This window comes from Macaca mulatta, chromosome 1 (genome assembly GCF_049350105.2).
Source record: "Macaca mulatta isolate MMU2019108-1 chromosome 1, T2T-MMU8v2.0, whole genome shotgun sequence".
In the NCBI taxonomy this organism is placed as follows: Eukaryota; Metazoa; Chordata; class Mammalia; order Primates; family Cercopithecidae; genus Macaca; species Macaca mulatta.
Genome location: NC_133406.1, coordinates 166,853,759 through 166,880,377, shown reverse-complemented (window position 1 = coordinate 166,880,377; position 26,619 = coordinate 166,853,759).

Sequence of the window (26,619 nt, the reverse complement as noted above, 5' to 3'; positions counted from 1 at the left end):
GTACCATGCTGTTTTGGTTACTGTAGACTTGCAGGATAGTTTGAAGTCAGGTAGTGTGATGTCTCCAGTTTGTTGTTGTTGTTGTTGTTCGTTTGTTTTTTTGCCAAGGATTGTCTTAGATATATGACCTTTTTTTTGGTTGCCCATGAAATTAAATGTAAAGTAGTTTTTTATTTGTTTGTTTGTTTGTTTTAATTCTGCAAAGAAAGTCATGGATAGCTTGATGGGAATAGCATTGAATCTATAAATTGCTTTAAGCAGTATGGTCATTTTCACGATATTGATTCTTCCTATCCATGAGCATGGAATGGTTTTCCATTTGTTTGTGTCCTCTCTTATTTTCTTGAGCAGTGGTTTGTAGTTCTCCTTGAAGAGGTCCTTTGCTTCCTATGTAGGTTGTATTCCTAGATATTTTATTCTTTTTGTAGCAATTATGAATGGGAGTTCACTCGTGATTTGGCTCTCTGATTGTCTATTGTAGGTGTATAGGAATACTTGTGCTTTTTGCACATTGACTTTGTATCCTGAGTCTTTGCTGAAATTGTTTATCAGCTTAAGGTGTTTTGGGGGTCAGATGATGGGGTTTTCTAAATATACAATCCTGTTGTCTGCAAACAGAGACAATTTGACTTCCTCTCTTCCTATTAGAATACTATTTATTTCTTTCTCTTGCCTGATTGCCCTGGGCAGAACTTCCAATACTATGTTGAATAGGAGTGGTGAGAGAGGGCATCCTTGTCTTGTGCCAATTTTCAAAGGGAATGTTCCAGCTTTTGCCCAGTCAGTATGATATTGGCTGTGGGTTTGTCATAAGTAGCTCTTATTATTTTGAGATATGTTCCATCAATACCTAGTTTGTTGAGAGTTTTTACCATAAAGGATGTTGAATTTTATCAAAGGCCTTTTCTGCATCTACTGAGATAATCATGTTGTTTTTTTTTTAATTGGTTCTCTTCATGTGATTTGCATTCATTGATTTGCATATATTAAACCAGCCTTGCATCCCAGCGATAAAGCCAACTTGATCATAGTGGATAAGCTTTTCAATGTATCCCTGGATTCAGTTTGCCACTATTTTATTGAGGATTTTCACATTGATGTTCATCAGGGATATTGGCCTGAAATTTTCTTTTTTTGTTGTGTCTCTGCCAGGTTTTGATTTCAGGATGACTCCAGCTTCATAAAGTGAGTTAGAGAGAATACCTCTTTTTCTATTGTTTGGAATATTTCAGAAGGAGTGGTACCAGTTCCTCTTTGTACCTCTGGTAGTATTCAGTTGTGAATTCATCCAGTCCTGTGCAGTTTTGGTTGATAGGCTATTAATTACTGCCTCAATCTCAGAACTTGTTATTGGTCTATTCAGGGATTCGACTTCTTCCTGGTTTAGTCTTGGGAAGGTGTATGTGTCCAGGAATGTATCCATTTTTTCTGGATTTTCCAGTTTATTTGTGTACAGGTATTTATAGTATTCTCAGATCATAGTTTGTATTTCTGTGGAATCAGTGGTGATATCCCCTTTATAATTTTTATTTCATTTATTTGATTCTTCTCTCTTTTCTTTTTTATTAGTCTAGCTAGTGATCCATCTATTTGTTAATCTTTTTCAAAAACTAGCTCCTGGATTCATTGATTTTCTGAAGGATTTTTTGTGTTTCTATCTCCTTCAGTTCTGCTCTTATCCTATTTATTTCTTGTCTTATGCTAGCTTTTGAATTTGTTTGCTCTTTCTTCTCTAGTTCTTTTAATTGTGATGTTAGGGTGTTGATTTTATATCTCTCTAGCTTTCTGTTGTGGAAATTTAGTGCTATAAATTTACCTCTTAACACTGCTTTGGCTGTTTCCCAGATTGTGGTATGTTGTCTCTTTGTTCACATTGGTTTCAAAGAACGTCTTTATTTCTGCCTTTTGTTATTTACCCAGTAGTCATTCAGGATCAGGTTGTTCAATTTCCATGTAGTTGTGTGCTTTTGAGTGAGTTTCTTAATCCTGAATTCTAATTTGATTGCATTGTGGTCTGAGAGACTGTTTGTTATGATTTCCATTATTTTGCATTTGCTGAGGAGTGTTTTGCTTCCAATTTTGTGGTTAATTTTAGAATACGTGCTATGTGGCATTCAGAAGAATGTATGTTCTCTTGATTTAGGGTGGAGGGTTTTGTAGACGTCTATTAAGTCTGCTTGGTCCAGAGCTGAGTTCAAGTCCTGAATATCCCTGTTAATATTCTGTCTTGTCTGTCTGTCTAATACTGACAGTGGGGTGTCAAAGTCTCCCACTACTATTGTGTGGGAGTCTAAGTCTCTTTGTAGGTCTCTAAGAACTTGTTTTATGAATCTGGGTGCTCAATTATTGGGTGCATATATATTTAGGATAGTTAGCTCTTCTTGTTGCATCGATCCCTTTAACATTGTGTAATGCCCTTCTTTTCTTTTTTTGTCTTTGCTAGTTTAAAGTCCCTTTTAGCAGAGACTAGCATTGCAACTCCTGCTGTTTTGTTTGTTTTTTTGTTTGTTTTTTACTTTTTTGCTTTCCATTTGCTTGGTAAATATCCCTTGATTCCTTTATTTTCAGCGTATGTGTGTCTTTGCACATGAGGTGGGTCTCCTGAATACAGCACACCAATGGGGCTTAACTCTTTATCCAATTTTCCAGTCTGTGGCTTTTAATTAGGATATTCAGCCCATTTACATTTAAGGTTGCTATTGTTATGTGTGAATGTGATCCTGTCATCATGCTGCTACCTGGTTATTTTGCACACTAGTTGATGCAGTTTCTTCATAGTGCCATTAGTCTTTATATTTTGATGTGTTTTTGCAGTGGCTGGTAAGAGTTTTTCTTTTTTATTTATTTATTTTTTATTTTACTTTAAGTTCCACGGTACATGTGCACAACGTACAGGTTTGTTACATAGGTATACATGAGCCATATTGGTGTGCTACACCCATTAACTTGTCATTTGCATTAGGTATATCTCCTAATGCTATCCCTCTCTGCTCCCCCGATCCCACAACAGACCGTGGTGTGTGATGTTCCCCTTCCTGTGTCCAAGTGTTCTCATTGTTCAATTCCCACCTATGAGTGAGAACATGTGGTGTTTAGTTTTCTGTTCTTGCAATAGTTTGCTGAGAATGATAGTTTCCAGCTGCATCCATGTCCCTACAAAGGACACGAACTCATCCTTTTTTATGGCTGCATAGTATTCCATGGTGTTTATGTGCCACATTTTCTTAATCCAGTCTATCATTGATGGACATTTGGGTTGGTTCCAAGTCTTTGCTATTGTGAATAGTGCTGCAATAAACATACGTGTGCATGTGTCTTTATAGCAGCATCATTTACACTATTTTGGGTATATCCCCAGTAATGGGATGGCTGGGTCAAATGGTATTTCTAGTTCTAGATCCTTGAGGAATCCCCACACTGTCTTCCACAGTGGTTGAACTAGTTTACAGTCCCACCAACAGTGTAAAAGTGTTCCTATTTCTCCACACCCTCTCCAGCACCTGTTGTTTCCTGACTTTTTAATGATCGCCATTCTAACTGGTGTGAGATGGTATCTCATTGTGGTTTTGATTTGTATTTCTGTGATGGCGAGTGACGATGAGCATTTTTTCATGCGTCTATTGGCTGCATAAATTTCTTCTTTTGAGAAGTGTCTGTTCATATCCTTCACCCACTTTTTGATTTTTTTTTTCTTGTAAATTTGTTTGAGTTCTTTGTAGGTTCTCGATATTACCCCTTTGTCAGATGAGTAGATTGCAGAAATTTTCTCCCATTCTGTAGGTTGCCTGTTCATTCTGATGGTAGGTTATTTTGCTCTGCAGAAGCTCTTTAGTTTAATTAGATCCCATTTGTCAATTTTGGCTTTTGTTGCCATTGCTTTTGGTGTTTTATACATGTCCTTGCCCATGCCTATATCCTGAATGGTATTGCCGAGGATTTCTTCTCAGCTTTTTATGGTTTTATGTCTAACATTTTCTCTAATCCATCTTGAATTAATTTTTGTGTAAGGTGTGAGAAAGGGATCCAGTTTCAGCTTTCTACATATGGCTAGCCAATTTTCCCAGCACCACTTATTAAATAGTGAATCCTTTCCCCATTTCCTGTTTTTGTAAAGTTTGTCAAAGATAAGATGGTGGTAGAAGTGTGGTATTATTTCTAAGGACCCTGTTCTGTTCCATTTCTCTATATCTCTGCTTTGGTACCAGTACCATGCTGTTTTGGTTACCGTAGCCTTATAGTATAGTTTGAAGTCAAGTGATGCTTCCAGCTTTGTTCTTTTGGCTTACAATTGTCTTGGCAATGTGGGCTCTTTTTTGGTTCCATATGACCTTTAAAGTAGTTTTTTTTTTTTTCCCAATTCTGTGAAGAAAGTCATTGGTAGCTTAATGGGGCAATGGGGATGGAATTTAATCTATAAAAAACCTTGGGCAGTATGACCATTTTTACGATATTGATTCTTCCTATCCATAAGCAAGGAATATTCTTCCATTTGTTTGTGTCCTCTTTTATTTCATTGAACAGTGGTTTGAAGTTCTCCTTGAAGAGGTCCTTCATATCCCTTGTAAGTTGGACTCCTAGGTATTTTATTCTATTTGAAGCAATTGTGAATGGGAGTTCACTCATGATTTGGCTCTCTGTCTGTTATTGGTGTATAAGAATGCTTGTGATTTTTGCACATTGATTTTGTATCCTGAGACTTTGCTGAAGTTTCTTATCAGCTTAAGGAGATTTTGGGCTGAGATGATGGGATTTTCTAAATATACAATCATGACATCTGCAAACAGGGACAATTTGGCTTCCTCTTTTCCTAACTGAATAACCTTAATTTCTTTCTCCTGCCTGATTGCCCTGGCCAGAACTTCCAACACTACGTTGAATAGGAGTGGTGAGAGAAGGCATCCCTGTCTTGTGCCAGTTTTCAAAGGGAATTTTTCCAGTTTTTGCCCATTCAGTATGATATTGGCTGTGGGTTTGTCATAACTAGCTCTTATTATTTTGAGATACACTCCATCAATACCGAATTTATTGATTTTAGCATGAAGGGCTGTTGAATTTTGTCAAAGGCCTTTTCTGCATCTATTGAGATAATCATGTGATTTTTGTCTTTGGTTATGTTTATATGCTGGACTACATTTATTGATTTGTGTATGTTGAACCAGCCTTGCATCCCAGGGATGAAGCCCACTTGATCATGGTGGATAAGCTTTTTGATGTGCTGCTGGATTCAGTTTGCCAGTATTTTATTGAGGATTTTTACATCGATGTTCATCAGGGATATTGCTCTAAAATTTTCTTTAATTGTTCTGTCTCTGCCAGGCCTTGGTATCAGGATGATGGTGGCCTCATAATATGAGTTAGGGAGGATTCCCTCTTTTTCTATTGATTGGAATAGTTTCAGAAGGAATGGTACCAGCTCCTCCTTGTACCTCTGGCAGAATTTGGTTGTGAATCCTTCTGGTCCTGGGCTTTTTTTGGTTGGTAGGCTATTAATTATTGCCTCAATTTCAGAGCCTGTTATTGGTCTATTCAGGGACTCAACTTCTTCCTGGTTTAGTCTTGGGAGAGTGTATGTGTCCAGGAATTTATCTATTTCTTCTAGGTTTTCTAGTTTATTTGCATATAGTTGTTTATAGTAGTCCCTGATGGTAGCTTGTATTTCTGTGGGGTCGGTGGTGATATCCCCTTTAACATTTTTTATTGCATCTATTTGATTCTTCTCTCTTTTATTCTTTATTAGTCTTGCTAGCGGTATATCAGTTTTGTTGATCTTTTCAAAAAACCAACTCCTGGATTCACTGATTTTTTGATGGATTTTTTGTGTCTCTATCTCCTTCAGTTCTGAGTTATCTCTTGCCTTCTGCTAGCTTTTGAATGTGTTTGCTCTTGCTTCTCTACTTCTTTTAATTGTGATGTTAGGGTGTCAATTTTAGATCTTTCCTGCTTTCTCTTGTGGGCATTTAGTGCTATAAATTTCCCTCTACACACTGCTTTAAATGTGCCCCAGAGATTCTGGTATGTTGTATCTTTGTTCTCCTTGGTTTCAAAGAACATCTTTATTTGTGCCTTCATTTTGTTATATAGCCAGCAGTCATTTAGGAGCAGGTTGTTCAGTTTCCATGTAGTTGAGCAGTTTTGGGTCAGTTTCTTAATCCTGAGTTCTAGTTTGATTGCACTGTGGTAAGGATTGCAATCCCTGCCTTTTTCTGTTTTCCGTTTGCTTAGTAGATCTTCCTCAATCCCTTTATTTTGAGCCTATGTGTGTCTCTGCACGTGAGATGGGTCACCTGAATACAGCACACTGATGGGTCTTGACTCTTCATCAAATTTGCCAGTCTGTGTCTTTTAATTGGAGAATTTAGCGCCTTATATTTAAGGTTAATATTGTTATGTGTGAATTTGATCCTGTCATTATGATGTTAGCTGGTTATTTTACTCATTAGTTGATGCAGTCTCTTCCTAGTATCGATGGTCTTTACATTTTGGCATGTTTTTGCAGTGGCTGGTACCAGTTGTTCCTTTCCATGTTTAGTGCTTCCTTCAGGAACTCTTGTAGGACAGGCCTGGTGGTGACAAAATCTCTAAGCATTTGCTTGTCTGTAAAGGATTTTATTTCTCCTTCACTTATGAAACTTAGTTTGGCTGGATATAAAATTCTGGGTTGAAAGTTCTTTTCTTTAAGAATGTTGAATAGTGGCCCCAACTCTCTTCTTACTTGCAGAGTTTCTGCTGAGAGGTCTGCTGTTAGTCTGATGGGCTTCCCTTTGTGGGTAACCCGACCTTTCTCTCTGGCTGCCCTTAACATTTTTTCCTTCATTTCAACTTTGGTGAATCTGACAATTATGTGTCTTGGAGTTGCTCTTCTCGAGGAGTATCTTTGTGGAATTCTCTGTATTTCCTGAATTTGAATGTTGGCCTGCCTTACTAGGTTGGGGAAGTTCTCATGGATAACATCCTGCAGAGTGTTTTCCATTTTGGTTCCATTCTCCCCATCACTTTCAGGTACTCCAATCAGACATAGATTTGGTCTATTCACATAGTCCCATATTTCTTGGAGGCTTTGTTCATTTCTTTTTATTTTTTTGTTTTTATTTTTTTTATTTTTATTTTTTTTTGAGACAGACTCTTTCTCTGTCGCCCAGGCTGGAGTGCAGTGGCACGATCTCCACTCACTGCAAGCCCCGCCTCCCGGGTTTACACCATTCTCCTGCCTCAGCCTCCCATGTAGCTGGGACTACAGGCACCTGCCACCACGTCTGGCTAATTTTTGTATTTTTAGTAGAGGCGGGGTTTCACCATGTTAGCCAGGATGGTCTCGATCTCCTGACCTCGTGATCCGCCCGTCTCGGCCTCCCAAAGTACTGGGATAACAGGTGTGAGCCACCAAGCCTGGCCATTTCTTTTTACTCTTTTTTCTCTAAACTTCTCTTCTCACTTCATTTCACTCATTTGATCTTCAGTCACTGATACCTTTTCTTCCAGTTGATCGAATCTGTTACTGAAGCTTGTGCATTTGTCACGTAGTTCTCGTGCCATTGTTTTCAGCTCTATCAGGTCATTTAAGGACTTCTCTACATTGGTTATTCTAGTTAGCCTTTCGTTTAATCGTTTTTCAAGGTTTTTAGCTTCTTTGCGATGGTTTCAAACTTCCTCCTTCAGCTTGGAGAAGTTTGATCATCTGAAGCCTTCTTCTCTCAACTCATCAGAGTCATTCTCCGTCCAACTTTGTTCCATTGCTCACAAAGAGCTGCGTTCCTTTGCAGGGGGATAGGTGCTCTGATTTTCAGACTTTTCAGCTTTTCTGCTCTGTTTTTTCCCCATCTTTGTGGTTTTATCTACCTTTGGTCTTTGATGATGGTGACGTACAGATGGAGTTTTGGTGTGGATGTCCTTTCTGTTTGTTATTTTTCCTTCTAACGGTCAGGACCCTCAGCTGCAGGTCTGTTGGAGTTTGCTGGAGGTCCACTCCAGACCCTGTTTGCCTGGGTATCAATAGCAGATGCTGCAGAAGAGTGAATACTGCTGAACAGCAAATGTTGCTGTCTGATCGTTCCTCTGGAAGCTTAGTCTCAGAGGGGTACCCAGCCGTGTGGGGTGTGAGTCTGCCCCTACTCGGGGGTGCCTCCCAGTTAGGCTACTTAGGGGTCAGGGACCCACTTGAGGAAGCAGTCTGTCCGTTCTCAGATCTCAAACTCCATGCTGGGAGAACCACTACTCTCTTCAAAACTGTCAGACAGGGACATTTAAATCTGCAGAGGTTTCTGCTGTCTTCTGTTTGACTATGCCCTGTCCCCACAGGAGGAGTCTACAGAGGCAGGCAGGCCTCCTTGAGCTACAGTGGGTTCCACCCAGTTCGAGCTTCCAGGCTGCTTTTTTTAACCTACTGAAGCCTCAGCAATGGCCGGCACCTCCCCCTGCTCCAGCCTCGCTGCTGCCTTGCTGTTAGATCTCAGACTGCTCTGCTAGCAGTGAGGGAGGCTTCGTGGGCATGGGCCCTCTGAGTCAGGCACGGGATATAATCTCCTGATGTGCTGTTTGCTAAGACCCTTGGAAAAGCACAGAATTAGGGTGGGAGTGACCCGAATTTCCAGGTGCTGTGTGTTCACAGTTCCCCTTGGCTAGGAAAAGGAGTTCCCTTACCCTTTTCGCTTCTTGGGTGAGGCCATACCTTGTCCTGCTTCGGCTCTCGCTCGGTGGGCTGCACCCACTGTCCTGCACCCACTTTCCAATATGCCCCAGCAAGATGAACCCGGTACCTCAGTTGGAAATGCAGAAATCACCTGTCTTCTGTGTTGTTCACGCTGGGAGCTATAACCTGGAGCTGTTCCTATTCCGCCATCTTGGAACTGCCTCTGTACCTAGCAATGTAAAAGCACTCAGTGAATATTTCTCAGAGAATTGTTTCTGTGCCAGATTTTGAGGATGAAGTAGTAAACAATATGTATTAAACCAAAGAAAAAATGTTCCAGTTATTAATTCCAAGAAAAATAATGTTTGTACAAGAAATAAAATAAGCTCATAGTCTACTACCTCACTCAGCTGTGGAAATATTTACATAGTATTAATAATATAAGCTTTGCATATTACTATAAACAAAGTTGGCGATATAAACTTGAGAGGAGCTGAAAGAATAATGTGTATGTGTATAATAAGTTAAAAAAAAAAAAACCTAGGTCTTCCTATAATTCTAGGAAATAAAAAGTATATATCTAACTAAAATATCACAATTACAAAAATTACAAGAACAATTTTAATAAAAAATAGTGGCAAAGGGCCAGATGTGGCTGCTCATGCTCGTAACTCCAGCACTTTGGGAGGCTGAGGCAGATGGATCACTTGAGGTCGGGATTTTGAGACCAACCTGGCCAACATGGTGAAACTCCATCTCTACCAAAAATACAAAAATTAGCTGGGCATGGTGGCAGGTGCCTATAATCACAGCTACTAGGGAGACTGAGGCCAGAGAATTGCCTGAACCTGGGAGGCAGAGGTTGCAGTGAGCCAAGATTGCACGACTGCACTCCAGCCTGGGTGACAGACTGACACTCCGTCTCAAAAAAATAAAAATAAAAAAAGGGGGGGGAGGGCAAAGTTTTTTTCTAGTGGGTAGAAATTTGGGAATTTGGGTGAGGAAAACTTTTTTTAATAGTAACATATAAAAATAATTTTTAAAACTGTATCCATGAATAACTTTGATTTATCTTAAAAATAAATGTATAAATATTTTTAAATGCTATTCATAATTTTGTTAACTATTCTTCCTTATCATGGTCATAAGCTTTAGGTTAACACCAATGAATCAAAACCACTAAATAATTTAAGCCCCCTTTTCACTTAGAGGTCCAGAGCACTGACAAACCAGTTTAGCCAATTTGCATTAAAAATGGATCCACTGGCTGGGCGCGGTGTCTCATGCCTGTAATCCCAGCACTTTGGGAGGCCGAGGTGGGCCGATCACAAGGTCAGCAGATAGAGACCATCCTGGCTAACGTAGTGAAACCTCGTCTATCCTAAAAAAAATACAAAAAAATTAGCCGGACTTGGTACTAGACGCCTATAGTCCCAGCTACTCGGGAAGTTGAGGCAGGAGAATGGTGTGAAACAGGAGGTGGAGCTTGCAGTGAGCCGAAATCATGCCACTGCACTCCAGCCTGAGCAACAGAGCAAGACTCCACCAAAAAAAAAAAAAAAAAAAAAAAAGGATCCATTTATTTAGTCATAATTATCTCCAAAGCTATGGCACAGATAGCACATTTAGTGTTTATTAAAACATATTATTGCAACCACACTAGTCTAATTTATGCAAAATTTGTCTTGATTACAATATGTGTAGTTCATATGGCTCTTACGTAGAACAAATGGGTTTGTAATTCTTTGGCTGTTTAAGGGGATGATTTACAAGTAAGTTTTGCATGGTTGTAACTTAGATTTGACTTAGAATGAGTTTCAAATTTAACCCTCTCACTCAAAGAACAAGAAAATAAAACATGACAATTCTAGAAAGACTAGGACATTTAAAATATGGAACAAAGTTAACTTCTGAAAGATAATGGAAACCTCAAAGACAGAATCATTTTAATGTTGGAATATTTCTGCAAGTATTTTGTAAATGTACTCCTTAGCTTCAAAATCAAATCTGCTAAGTGAACTGAAGTGAGAAAATGAAGTGCATTGTTCAAGTTCCTGAATGTCAGGCTACAAGTTTATCATTTCAAAGCTTAAAAGGCTTTATAGCTTTTCAACTGGCCTGTGAATAGAGGTGAATGTATTAGTTAAGCCAAAGACACTTTTTATAATCTCACTTAATTTTATTTTTTCTAAATTGGATTCACAGAGAAAAAAATATTCCTTTTCAGTAAACTTTAATCATTAACCAAGTACCAATAAGAAGAAATATATACTCTTTACCTTATATTTGAAAGGTCAGCTGTCTGTCATATATTCTTTTTTGCCTTGAAGGCAGTATGAGATCACACAATCTTATTTTACTTGGCTTGCTTCAAATTTATCACTTCTCCAGCTATCAATAGAACACAGTTTATAGCACGTTGTTCACATAAGCTGTGATATACATCTTCCAGCAAAGCATTCTAGTTTCTAAGATTTCTCTCTCTTCTCCATAAGAAAAACTCTTCCATTTCTCATTTGCTTACTTCAGAAGCATCCCTTTTAAAACATTTCCCCGTTGTAATACATGTCTGGTTGCAATCACTTGTGAGAGTTGGCTTTGGATCATGGTACAGTAAAATACAATATATGCTCTAATTCATTTAACATAATTTCAATGAGCAACCATTACATGCAAAAATTTTAGGGGATGTAAAACGATGTGTAACGTATATTATATGAAGTCTCAATATAAATAATAATAAATTTTCCAAAGATAAAAGGGATCCACGTTAGAAGTAGGGTCCCATCACCAGAAGTGTCATACATGGGAAAGATGACTAATTAGTACATGATGAATTTTTCTGAGTATTACATATGAGGAAGAAGAATCAATCACAGAGTAAGGTGGGATATTGTGTAGTAAAGAATTTAATCTTGCCCAAAAAATAGTATGGGCCTTGCCCTTGATTTCTAGGAGGTAAACTATAAACCTTCGGAATGTCATGGATGATAGGATTATTTTTGTATGCCTAGAGGCCTTAGGTCATGCCAGACAGTCTAACAATGTGATTCAGGAAACCAGCTACTTTGTTGGTTTCTAGTGAATTTTCCTATAAGTGCACTAATCCATCGTCCACTTAGATTAACCTGACCAGTAAAGACTGGAACTCAACCTGCTGTATTTGTCTCATAGGTAACTTAATTGAGGCCACTATTAACAGAGCTCCAAGCATCAGGAGGAGGCCTACCTGTAGGACTGGCTCTAAACAGGCCTTCCAAGTCCCTAGACACCACCAGATTAATACATGCCACAAATCATCAGAATCTGACTTAGAAATCTAGCTGCATTTTTTCTTTCTTAAGTTTGTGTGTTGACTTTCTATGGTTTTTGTATTATCCCCTTCACTCTGCCCAAGTGTTAGCGGTCACATAGACTCTGCATTGACCAGCAAGAAACAAGTCTGGGGAAAATCTATTATTCATCATAACGCTAGCCAGTGTTTTCATTCTGAATTGAATGCCACGTAGGGATAAGAGCACACATGGATTAATTCAGCTATAGTCAGAGACAAATTTTACAACAAATTTTCCTAATGGGAGAACTTTCATTGTATAGATAACTGACTCTAGTATGTAAATAATACACTAATTATTCTTCCAGTAAGGTTTCCCCCAAGTAACCAAGGGCAACTTCATTTTAGAGAGACCTCCACAGTCATCTGAGGGATATAAGTTTACCGGTGACGTTCTCTTAAATAAGTGAAGGCCTCTGTGACAATTCCTAAAGTGCCAGTTTCTGTGTTTTGGGGAAGAAGGCAAGATAATGTCTGGCTTCCACACAAAAAGCACAGTCCCGAAGTGACATATGGGAGGAAATTGTTGCTTACAGTTGTTGGGACACCCTAAATAGGAATGATTTGAGTTGGGTGACAGGTTGACATTTCTTCCAACAGGCCTCTCAACCAACAGATATGCCTTAGAGTTGCCAGCTCAGTTTGAATATTTTAGTCTAGTTCTTGTTTTGGAGGGAATGTTTGAAGATAGTTGGTTCAACCTGTCCTGTTTGTTCATGTCACCAGATGGGTGATATGTCCTGTTTCTTCATGTCACCAGATGGGATGGCTGCTCCGTGGAAAAACGGAGAGACTACAGGGATGGGAGCAGGTACTATATCCAGTGGTATTTTGTTTGGGAGGTGCTGGAGCCAACCTGCTGTTTCCAATATACTTCTTAGCCAGGTTAAGAGAAAGGGCAATCAAATCATGGTCAGACCAGAGTCATGGTGTCATGGTGAGAGGGTAGGGAGGGGCTGGCAGTCAGCCCAGCAGTCAGTTCAATTTACGGTACTTGCCACAGTGTGGGAGAGCCACACAGGGCATTTTCCTTTATTAGAAAGGGTGAGTGCAAAAGAGCTTCTGAAAGACAAATTATCATAAATGGTTCTTTCTCTGCCATACCTCCCAGGGTCTAAGGTATTCTCTCCTCAGTGGAGGGTTACTCTCCTCCACTACCACAAAATCAATCTGTTCCTTTCCAGTAGCTATAAGATCACTGTTTTTCCAATAATTTCCTATTCACACCAATAACATTTGTCCATAAGAGTCAATTTCAAGAGAGGCAAGAGCATTATAATAAAACCGCTACAATTAAATTTGAATCACCTCTTTTGGCTGGACTGCCACTTGGAGGGTGCACCAGCTATGCCTGCCTGAGGTTTCCATTAGAGGGAAAGAAGTACCCATCATGCCCAGAAATTGTCAGTGTGGAATCCTGAACTTTCATCACTTTTATAAACATTTTTACTCTTGTAAGACTATTTTCTCCCAGTCCAGTCTCACTTGGCTAACTCCCACTGTTTCTAATTATAAGTATCTCCACCAGAAGTTCTTTCATTCCTCTTGACTAAGTTAGTTGCTTTTCTACTTTCCTCCAAAAAGTATTTTCCATAATATATAAAATTGCCTACATAGATTCCCAAGTTCCCTACCCTAGTCTTTACTGGCTTAGATTATATTTTAACCAATAGTGCATTGGCAGCATTTAGCATAGGAACTTGCACATAATTGATCTCAATAGTGTAGAATAAATGAATAAAATAAACCTAGAAAAATAAAGTCTTTGCCGGATAGTTTCAAATTTTCAATAGGGAGAAACTAAGATTCAGCAGTCTCACTGCCAAGTCCAGAAAATGTGTATTTGTCTACTGATTGCACTATTGTTCATAATAACAAAAATTGATAACTAAGTGTTGAACAGTGAAAGAATTGGTTAATAAATTGTGATGCATCTCTGTTGTAGAACACCATGTAGCCACAGCAAAGAAAATGTTGGACCTATATACATTTTATACCTTGAAGTAGTGTATCATCCACGTATTTAAAAAATAGCAAGTTACAGATTCTTATGTATAGCATTATCCCATGATTATGATTATTAAGAAACAAAATGTACACTTGCACGTAGGTCAAGAGAAGATAGAAAGTGAGAGAGACAGTGAGAAATATATGAATAAATCCAATTTAAACACAGGAATGCTGTAGCCATCTCTAAAGAGGGGTTACTTCTGAAGGTGAACTGGAGTTGGTGGAAAAGACTTTTGTTCATTTATTTATATCATGCAAAAAAAAATGGAAACAAGGGTGGTTTCTTGTATTTTGTTATTTCTACTTTTCAAATAGCTTAAGCAATACATTTTTAAAGAGGAAACCAAACAAAGTATTAACAGTGCTGTTTTAGTGAAGTTAGATTGAAGGTAATTTATCTTACTACTTGTATTCTGCTGTATTTTTCACTTTGCTGCAATAAGCATATATATTAAATAGAAGTTATGTAAGAATCTTTCTTGGCAAAGCCTGGGAAAGCAATGAAGATGATTGCTAGAGCAGAATATGCTATTATTTTATCTTCTACTCAATTCATCTTGAAAGTAAATGGATTGTAATGTAGGCCATAATTTTGTGTTTAATTGCCACCTATGTATGTTTCTCTCACTGCAATTAAAATGGACATAATGAAGAAAATGTTTATACCTTCTGCATAAATCATCAGAAAGTGTCCCTCTGGATTTCTCTGTCAAGAGTAGTTGTAATGTTTGTATTTTAAGTATTTATTATAATAGTGTGAAAACCCATCTTGCTTATTCCCACAGTGTCTGGGTTTGCATTAGGCACATGTAGATTTAATAAATGTTTATTGAACACCAAAATCGTTGAATAACTCTAAAACTATAAAATCAAATCAATTAAATAGAGAAAGAAAGTTTAATTCCCCTAGGGAGCTTTTTCTGAAACAAAATTTTACAGCCTGGGGAAATACCCATTTTGGAGTTGAACTCTTTATGGCTAAAACTGCATGGGGTGTCGTGATAAATATGTTTCCTTAAGGTTGCCTTTGTCTGACTGTTAGCAACTCACCAGGTGGCTGCAACTGTGGAAAAATATTTAGTTCTTTAAACATTTCAGTCATGCAGCAGTTCTTTAAACAGTGACAAATAGCCAACATTTCTCCATAGTTTATAACCTTTTCCTTAATAGGTTTTCCAGTGGGAGTGAGAGCTCCTATTTAGTCAACATTTAGTTAATGTTATTTTTCAAATTATCCAATATGACTAATTTAAAATGTCTTAACTTTTAATCAAATCATCTTTTTGCCCCAGCATGACCACTTTTTCAAATGCATAGTTTTATAGTTCTCAGCCTACTCGACTGTTCAGAAACAACTCTCCTTTAAATTGTGAATTTAGCAAACATTATCGACTACCATGGTCCGAATCAACACCAAAATAACTCTTTTAAAGCTATCATATTGTATACTAGTAATACACATAAAACTTTAGAATATTGGCACTTGACAATCCATTTGACCTTTGTTTTCATCATTCCTCTATTCTAAAAATTAATCTTGATCTCCACTTGTTAAAATATATTTCATTTGTAAAATCTGGTCCAGTGCCACTTCTTGATGCTTAATTGATTCTCTTTATTCAGAAGTGATTTTTCCTTCCTTTGAAAATTCATGATATGTTTTTATTTACATTCAAATATGTTTTTATATTTTGCAATCTGTTTTCGCCTAACCTATTTTTTAAATTCATCTATCATTTATTTGATACTCCATAAAGTATTCAGTAAGCATTAATTACGTGCATTGTACATGATGAGTACCGTTTTTAGGCACTGAAGAAGTTATAGCAAATATGAGAGAGTTTGTCCTTAAGGAGCTTACCATCTGAGTTTTTCACTTAATGCATTCCAATTTATGTTAAAATTTATCTGGTCTTAGAATACTAGAATGAAAGCATCTTAAAGAAACAGGTATCATTTTATTTATTCTTGGATACCTCTTTGCTCATCACAGAGTACATAATAAACTTTGCAATATTTATACCAATATAACAAATTATTATTTATCAAATATGCTATAGTATATTAATATTATCTCTTTTAATCCTCATTGCAACTATAAGATATATACAATTAGCCTTATTTTAAAGATCTCACTGGAATTTCAAAGGTTATTTATACCAAATAGTGTATCAAAAATTTCAAAAGATTTCTTTAATAGTAAAAACTGTAAAAATATGCAACTCGATGTCAAGAAATCAGAGGCTGTAAGGACCAAATAGCATGACCATTGTTTTCTCCCTAGTAGCAAATGTAAGGATGTTAAAATAGTCATGATTGTTTGAAAATAAGTATTATTGCCATATAACTAGGCATGTTTAAAACATTTATAACAGAAACAGTGATGAAACATAGGAATAGGAGCTTCCAAAATTGATAAAAAATGTGATGACACTAATAATCACTATTATTATTATAAATATTTAACCTTATAATTGCCATAGAACATGGGATATTAATATTCTAACTTTTATAACTATATTTAAAAACTTCAATGACTGTAGAATACATTTAGTGCAGGAATAAGATGATCAGTCATTGAATTAGTTTACACATATGTAAGTCTAGTACTAGCTTCCTGGGGTTAAAAAATTATGATTCATCCATATAACGCAGATCTCTCATGACACTATACTCTTTTGATATCTGTCATTTACTTCTTCATCTCTTGAGCTAGTCTTTCCAACTTCACTTAATCATCACAAATTAAAGTTTCTCAGATTTCTTGCTAGGCTCCTTATCTCCTAACTTTATTTTCTACAAATGTAATCATAGTCACTCCCATAACTTTAATTATGAGGCCATATTTCAATCATTGCCAATTTTCTAGCTCTAACACTTGCTTACTAATTTATGAGGTCAAGCCTGACTTCAGAATGACTTCAAAACTAATTTTTTTTTTAAATCCAAAGGCTATTTTCCAAAGAATTTTTCATGGCTCACTCTGGCAGATATTTTAGTTTCACAGAGTCATAGAGCAACATGTAAGCTGTTGTAAGAATTTGTTTTCACCTTCAAATGAAATGTTGACTGTAAAAAATACATATTTTGGGGTCAAAGGTGGGTGTGGGGAATGGGCAGGTTCAGGAAAGCTAGAAGAGACCAGTTAGGACAAAAGTTTGAACGGACATGTTTTGCTGATGTGAATATTACAAAAAGAGAGTAATCAAGGATTAATATAATTTTTTTCATTCAAATATCTAGAAATTTGTAGTTGTCATTTACTGAGATTGAGAAAACTTCAGAAAAAGCAGTTGTGGAAACACAAATGGGATAACACTTTAAAGTTAAGTTTTAGGAGCCTACTTTATATCCAAAAGAAGATATAGGGGTCTCTATTTGAAGGGAGATGTTCAAATTGGAAAGAGAGATTTAGAAGCCATTAAATGGGTTTTAAATTAGTGAGATTTGATGAAATGCCCTCTCAAGTAAGGGAGCAGGGAGTATATCTGACTTTTTTGTGACTTGGCCCTTGACATGTCTCAGAACAAACCTAGATCAGACTGTGCAGATACCATGTAAGTCAGTGCAATTTAGACGTTAATGTGAACATGATTTTTTTCACTTACATACAAATTAGGACCTCAAGAAAAACATTAGAGTCGAATAGTTGAGTATATGTTTGTCTCATTTACTAGATTGGGGTTTCTCAAAGCTAGAAGTCATATATTATTTAAAAATTTCTGCATCACCTAGACTATTTCTTGAATATATTAAACATCCAATCATTGTTGAGTTAAACAGAATAGGAAAGTATTCCTATAGCAAATGCAATTGATATCCATCCAGTTCTTTGCAAGTCAGGTTTGCACACCCCTCAGACTTGCCTTGTTTCTATCTTCACTATTCTCTGCAGACTTGCCCTTGGCTGATGAGAATGACCTTGCAGAGAGAGGCAGGTTAGGCTCCATCCCCTTCCAAGAGTTACTATTAGTCAATGCCTGACTTATGAAGCCCTTGAGAGTCTAGCACCCTTAGCTCTGTGGCGTAATTCAGGTATCAGAGCTCCCCAAATAATCAGACCTGGGCTACATTTCTCCTGAAACCATATCTTTGCATAGCTTCTTCTGCCCTATCACTTGAGTTTCTCTTGACAGCCCTCCTTCAATGAATCACATGTGCAAGGATTTCTGCCCTAGACCTTATATCTAAGAAGCAAGAGCTAAAGTAATAGCTAAGCCACAAATGGAGACATATGACTCCTCAAGCATTTATCTAATATAATTAAATTAACCTAGAACTTCTAAATTATTAAACCTTTCTGGTTTGGGGGATGGAATGGAGAAGGGATTCTATTCTGTATTATTTGTGAGCTTTCAAATATAAATGACTCTGGAAATTTCAGGTCATCACTTATTTTTCCCCCACCTCTCACCCCAGCAAAATGCCAGACTCTTCTCTTTTTTTCCAAGATAAGCAGCCACTCATAGGTGAATGTATAAATATTTAAACTTTCTAAATTATAGTCATATTTCCAACGTTGTAGAGAGAAATGCATTGCCAGGCAAGTTCATGTCTATGTGAACATCATAGAGTGTACTCATACAAAGCTAAATGGTGTAGACTACTATACACCTAAAATATATTGTATAGTCTATTGCTTCCAGGCTACAAACCTGTACAGTATGTTACTGTACTCAATAGTATAGACAATTGTAATACAATGGTAAATATTTGTGTATCTCAACATATTTAAATATAGAAGAGGTACAGTAAAAATATGATATAAAAGAAAAAATGATAAACCTGAATAGGGCATTTACCATGAATAGAGTTTACAGGACTCAAAGTTGCTCTGGGTGAGTCAGTGAATTACTAGTTGAATGACCATGAAGGCCAAGGACAATAGTGTACCCTACTGTAACTTTGTAAACACTGTACACTTGGACTACACCAAAATTTATTTTTTAAAAATTGTATCTCTTCAGTAATAATGTTATGTGTCTTGTTTATTGATTTATGTGCTTTGAACCATCCTTATGTCCCTGGGAAGAATCTTACTCAACCACGGTCAATGATCTTTTTAATATATTGTTGAATTCAGTCGGCTGGTATTTTGTTGAGAATTTTTGGATTTATGTTCATCAGCAATATTGGCCTGTAGTTTGCTTTGTAAGTTGTGTCTCTGGTTTCGGTATCAGGGTAATTGTGGCCTTGTAGAATGAGTTTGGAAGTATTGCCTTCACTTAATTTGTTAAAATACCTTGAGTAGAATTGGTATTAGTTCTTCTTTAAATGTTGGTATAATTCAGCACTATAGCCATCAGATCTTGGGCTTTTCTTTGATGGGAGGATTTTTTATTACTGCTTCTATATCATTTCTTGTTATTTATCTGGTCAGGCTTTCTATTTTGTCATGGTTCAGTCGTGTTAGGTTGTATGCGCCCAGAAATTTATCCATTTTTTCCAGGTTTTCCAATTTATTGGCATATAATTGATCACAGTCTTCTCCGATGATAGTTTGCATTTTTGTGGTATCAGTCATAACATCTAATTTTTCATTTCTGATTTTATGTATTTGGGTCTCATCTCTGTTTTTCTCAGTCTAGTTAAAGGTTTGTGATTTTGTTTATCCCTTAAAAAACAAACTTTCATTTCACCGATCTTTTGTGGGGTTTTTTTTAGCCTCAATTTTATTTATTTATTCTTTGACATTTATTATTTCTTACCTTATTTAATTTTGGGTTGGATTTGTTCTTGCTTTTCTAGTTCTTTAAGGTGCATAATTAAAGACTCAATTTTTTGGATGTGGGCATTTGCTACTATACACATCCCTCTCAGGACTGCTTTTGCTGTATCCCACAGATTTGGGTATGCTATGTTTCCGTTTTAATTTGTTTCAAATTTTTTTTAACTTCTTCTTAATATCTTAATTGACCCATCAGTAACTCAAGAGCATACTGTTTTATTTTCATATATTTGTATAATTTCCAAAGTTCCTCTTGTTTTTGATTTCTGATTACATTCTGTTGTAGTCAGAAAAGACACTTATGACGATTTCAATTATTTGAATTTGCTGAGACTTGTTTTTGGCCTAACATATAGTCTGTCCTGGAAAATGTTCCATGTACTGATGAGAATAATATGTATTCCACAACTGTTTGATGAAATGTTCCATAAATGTCTGTTAGGTTCATTTGGTCTATATTGCAGATTAAAACAGATATTTCTTTGTTGACTTTTCTGTCTAGATCATCTGTCCAATGCTGAAATTGTGATGTTGAAGTCCCTAATTATTAGAGTTAAATAATAAATGAACCCTAGCTTATTGTAACTTTTTTACTTTATATAATTTTTACTTATTTTTAACCTTTTACCTTTTCTGTCATAATACATTTTAAAACACACACATTGTACAGCTGTCCAAAAATATTTTCTGTCTTTACATCTTTATTCTAAATGTTTTTATTTTAAATTTTCTTATTTTTGTTTTTTACTGCTGAAATTTTTTTTGTTAAAAGCAAATACACACACACACAGTAGCCTAGGCCTACACAGGGTCAGGATTATCAGTATCACAGTCTTCTACCTACACATCTTCTACCTACACATCATTAGGTAGATCTTTAGGGGCATTAATACACATGGAGTTGTTATCTCTTATTATAACAATTCCTTCTTTTGAAGTGTCTCCTGAAAGACCTGCCTGAAGCTGTTTAACAGTTAACTTATTTTTTAATGAATAGAAGGAAGACACTGTTAAATAATGATATAAAGTATAGTATAGTAAATACATAAACCTTTAACTTAGTTGTTTATTATTATTGTCAAGTAATATGTACTGTACATAATCATAAGGGCTATACTTTTATAAGACTGATAGCACAGTAGGTTTGTTGACACCAAAATCATCACAAACACACAAACATGTGAGTAATGCATTGCACTAAAACATTACAATGACTCTGATGTCACCAGGAAATTGAAATTTTTCAGCTCCATTATAATCTTATGGGACCACCACCAAACGTGTGGTCCCTCATTGGCTAAAGTGTTGTTATGCAGCATGTGACTGTATAGCAAAATCATAAAGAGTTCAGGAAATCTTCAAAATGTTTTAAAATCCCTGATGTTTAGTTGAAGTTATACTATTTAGAAATAAAAACAAAATCCTAAGTCCCTCAACTGACTGAAGTCTCCCCTCTTGGCCAAGGGGACACCAGGACAACCTTGGAAACTAAGTTCTTAGCCACAACAGGATGGGAGGTCAGACATGCCTGTTATAACCCCTACCTAGGTAACTACCTTTAGGCTGTCTTCCCTAAGGGGTAGACAGAAAACAGCCCTTTCAAAAGACTCCATTCCAGGCATCAACCAACCGCCTGACTGCTGGCCCTCCCTTTCGCAGTTTCAACAAAACTAGTGACCACCATTTCTTCCTGAAGGAGTGGTTCTGGCTAAGGGTTTTCGTGTATTTTGTTTCACCTTTTGATGTCAGGCAGTCGAAAATTCCACCCTTGAATCATGCCAATGCCACCATTTTTTTGTACATGGAACCCCTGAAAAGGCATGAAGCTCAACTGTGCATTTTCTCCTCTCATAAGTATTCAGGACTCCTGTAACTTATTAAATATGTGTATTTGGCCTTCCTGCTCAGCATAATTCCTATTCCCTTTGCCCCTTCCTCAAAGTATGCTTCTGGCTTCTGGCCACAGGCTATGGTTCTCAGCCTGTCAAAATGGCCATCCTGCAGGGTGCACCCTCTTGTAAGAAATAAAGCTCTCCTTTCCAAACTTAAGAACTTTGTCATTCTTCAGTTGACACTGTGCTATTATAACAAATATTTATTTTGGCAGACAAAGCCAATACCCTGTGCTTTGACTTTGGAAATTTCTTTAGCTTTTCTTTCAGTAAATCATAGGTCATTATGCTCTGTCCACATACCCATCTGTTCACATATATGTAATATGCGGCATGTGCCTCACACTGTTACCCATTGAGTGCCTATGTGACTTAACTGACTCCTGCGCTGCTTTTTTCCCTAATCAATATCTATGTGACATAGTTGAATTCCTACTCGGTCTTAACTCTGCTTATTTTTAGGAAACAGGATGTCTGTGGTCAGAAGTTCCTTCTTAGGACTAAAGCAGTGAAAGATGGGAAAATCAGTGACGGAAGCTTACTTGACCTCTGAAGAAACACTGGCTTCATTTTAATCCAATTTCCATATTAAATAACAGTCCAGCCAGTACCATGAAAGTTGAAAATCACCATGACAATGACAAGAAGGGAAAAAGGGCAGAAGAGGGTCTCCTTGATTTCAGGGAAATCTTCATCCCTCCTTGATTCCAGGAAAATCTTTATCCCTTCCTAAGAAAAGCAAAAATATCCCTGCCTTTGCTTTCAATTCCCAACCCCTTCATTAAAGATATCCTATATCTGTTACTTCCTGGTTCTCAGGAGCTGAGAAGTTGATTGGTGGGCCACTCTCACACTTCTCCATTTTATGACCATCAAATAAAGCCCTCTCTTCTCAATGCTCCTTTTCCATTTCATATACTGGCTTCACAACACCAAACATAAAAGACCCCACATTTTAGGGTAACTGGGAACCCCTACTAACAATAATGGTTAAAGTGTCACAGAAAATATTAGGCCCAGGCATTAATATAACTAGAATCCAGAGAGAGAACAAGCAAGGTCCTTTTGGGGGAAGGAAGCAAGATGGAAGAGAAAATGAAAGGGAGATGAAGGAGTGAAAGGACAGAAGTATGAAGGAGGGAGGATGGCTAAGAATGAAAGGAGCCTGGAAAGCTGGCATCCAAAGAAATTGAGGCTCAGCATCTGCAGAAAATTTATTTCTTTGACCCAGGGAGTCCCTCTTCAGTAAGGAGGATTATCAAAACTTCGACATATCTCCCTTGGCAATATTCGTATATTATTTCCCAACTTAAATGAAAGAAAACTAAGAGACAGCTTGCCTTGTGAGAAGACAGTGTGGATGTGGCAATGAGAAGATGAAATGTAAATCCTTTTATATTGTTACAAGTTAGACATAAAAAAAGACCTCACTGGCGTGTCTAACAGTCAGTGATTTTGCAGAGACAGCTCTGCCCCTTGCATGGCATTGTGCTGTGGCTAATTGGACCAGGCAGTCTTTTTCATTAGTGTTTTGCGTTTCTGCCCTAGTAATGTAAAGGTAAATCTATTTTTATCTTCTTGGCTGTATCTATTGATATTTAATGACAGGGAGTTCACCTTTCAGTACAACTAAAAATATTATGCCTCTCAGGATTATTGGTTTTCTTTTTTTTTTTTTTTTCATCTACACTGAACAAAAAGATCACCATAATAATCATATGCTATTTGAATGATGGTGTAAATGTATTGGCATTTTTCCTCTCAGGTAAAACTCAAAGTGAAGCTTTCAGCCTTCTAGAGAGAAACATTTTGGTCTCTTCATAGTTTGCACTGTTACACCCCACAGTCACTTGCCCATTATTCATTCTCTCTGCCCAGATGATAAAATAACAAGCTTTGTACTCCATTGCTGTGCGTGTTGGTGCTTCATAGATGGCATGCTGAGAGAACCTGCCCTCTCCTAAAGTGAATGTTGGAAGTTTCAGGAAAAGGCCCAATGTCCTTCAAAATCTTACCTTCTCTAATAAGGGAGGTGAAGAATGTCAAGAAAAGGCCACTAGCAGTCCCCTGGGAATGATCTGTTTCTTCGCCAAGAACTAATGGTCTGCACTGGGATTCCTTGTCTTCTTTTAACGCTCATGCCATAGTCAGGTTTCCAAGAAATGCAACATATGGCATCCTAAAGAAAAAAAAAATACCCAGTGTTATTTATGTGCAGATTTCTGTCCTGAGAATAGCTCTAGGGACCCAGGATGAGAGTATAGGAGAAAAATGAGTAAGTCATTTTCCTCCATTAATTCTAGAGCTTATCCTAGTTATTAGTCATACTAACTTCCAAATTTTTCAAAATTAAAGGTAAGACTGAATTATCTTAATCTTGTAAGAGAAACAGGTTGATAATACTAAACTTGGAGTATATAGATGCATTAACCTTGGAATATATAAGTTATTTCTACCTCCTCAAGTTCTTCTGATTGATTCTCAACTTCACTAAACAAGAATTCATAAAGGCAGAGGGCAAAGAATAAGTGACTATTGTCAAGTGGGCTCAAAAGTTTTCACTCATATTTATAGAGTCCTTACAATGTTACTGGCATAGAGCCAAGTATTTTATATGTATGATCTCAATCCTCACCAAATCTGATATGGGTGATATTATTTTCCCGTCTTGTGGATGAGACAATAGGAACCAGAGAGGATAAATAACTGGCCCACAAACATATAAACAGTAAGTGGCAGAGTGAAGTTTAAATCCAGAAAACCAGAGACTTTGCTCTCAACTGCTGATTTGAAAGAAAAACTATTACTTTTCTAATGAGGGAGACATTCCCTTCAAGTCTTGTTTTTCTGCATAAAAATTCATGCAGATATTATATGTGACAACTTCTAATATTTGTTTTAAGAATAAAATTTGTTTAATGTAACCTTTTGGTTACCAGATGAGACACTGTTGCATTTTAAAAATTAGTTTCTGAAATTTTGGTGGAATTGAAAAATATAAATACTACATGTCAAATTTTCTTATTATTGTATAGATACACATAGATTTGATGTGAAAAGTGATCAACTGATGAATGAACAAATGTTTGATCTATTAATTCTGTTGTCTTCCATTGTATATTCCTAAGAATTGGGTTTAGCCTGGCTTAAGAAGCAAAGCAAAATAACTCTCTCCAGATTAAAATCCTCCAGTGGCTTGTCTGGAATATAAAGTCCCAACTAGGGAAAATATAGCCCTTGATGATCAATTCCTGGCTAATTCTCCAGCTTTACACCTAGCTCTAGTCATATTCAACTTCACTTAATAATCCATACCCTGTGTTCTAGTTACTTCTAATTGTTTCCTAAATCCCTGCTCATGTCCAGGGCTTTTTGCAATTCTGTGGCTCAGTTAACCACTCTTCATCCTTGGACTTCTATTTAAACATTTCTTTTGAAACATCTTCCTTAATTCAATTATCTAAATCAAAAGTAGATGACTTTCCTATGTATTCCCATAATACACTACACTTCTCCATTTAGTACTTGACCCTTAGTATTGAAACTGACTTACTATTGATCTGTATTCTCCATTATATTATAAACTCTTTGATAGCAAGTGTAATGTCATATTCACCTTTATTTTATTAGCACTTAGCACAGTACCAGACCCTCATAGTAAATACTTAAGAATATATTGACTATTGAATTAATAATTTTACCTTTACTACTGATGAAGGGAGTTGAAAAATAGTTATTAGGTAAAACAATTATATCAGTAAGTATCAGCTCCTTTTACTAACCTAAAATTTGGGACATTTCACAATGTTATATAATTACAATGGTGCTCAATGAATTTCTATCTTTCATCATTATTTTATCCATTTATCCATTTTTAAGGGTCTCTTTACTCTTTTTGTAATATCTTCTTCCTCTGAGGTTGGCCTCAATATAGCTCTCTCTGAGGAATCTGAATGAGATTTTAATAGAGGTGACAACTTGGTTTAAGTTCAGGCCTATGCAAATCATTGCTCTCAGTGAATTCACTTCCACTTCTTAAACTACACAATTTGCTTGCTTAATACAATCATAATAGTTTTATAAAAATAGAGTACTTATTTGCCTCTTTGAGAATTGTAATTAGTTGTTACCTTTCCGGCATTTTTGCATCATCTTCTAGATTGTGACTTCTACTTCACTTGATTAAAAGAGCAATGTCTGCCTGCTGACTCACTGTGATTAGTAACCCATTTTACATACAGGAAGAAACAGATAGTTTTGCTAAATATGTTATTGATTGGACAATTCATTTGGAAAAAGCAAATTTTTTTCCTTTGATGTAAGTTTTGCAAAAGGGAGAGAAAATGCACTTCATAAAGAAAAGACCAGTATCTTTCCTCCATAATTCTGTGTATCAGAGTCACAAAAGTAGATAGATGGGACATTCAAATTGAGTAATTTGAGAAGAGCTTATTTAAGGTACTGTTTATAAAAGTGCATTCATAACCACAACATAGGCTAGTGCAGTACCTAAAGTTAGTAATAGTAGAACACCAAGTGGGAAAGATTACCAAAATCTGTAGACAGACAGAGAGATGTGTGGAGTGATCTGAGTGACTTTCCTGAAAAGATTCAGCCTATCCTGTGACATATCCACAGGGAGGAGGTTCACTCCTTCCCTCCAGTCTCCAGCCAGTACTCTGGAGTAGTTTAATATAACTGGAATCCAGAGAGAGAACAAGAAAGGTCATGGAGGTAATTCTTATAGATTTTCCTCTTGGGGTACACAGCAAGTCAGAGAAGGTTAAAGAGTAGATCTGAATGGCCCAACAGAATTCGTGAACACAATCTCATTTCCAGTTAAGCTCCACTGACTGTTATTAAGTAACCTTTAAGTTCATAGGAAAATAACGTAACAAGCTTAGACTAAGCCATCATTCACCCAGCTCCAGGATCTTTTGCTGAACTCAGGGACTCTGCCCTTCTGCTAGGGTATTCTAGCAAAATTACAATTTACAAATTGATAACTTCTAAAATTGACAGCTCTTGT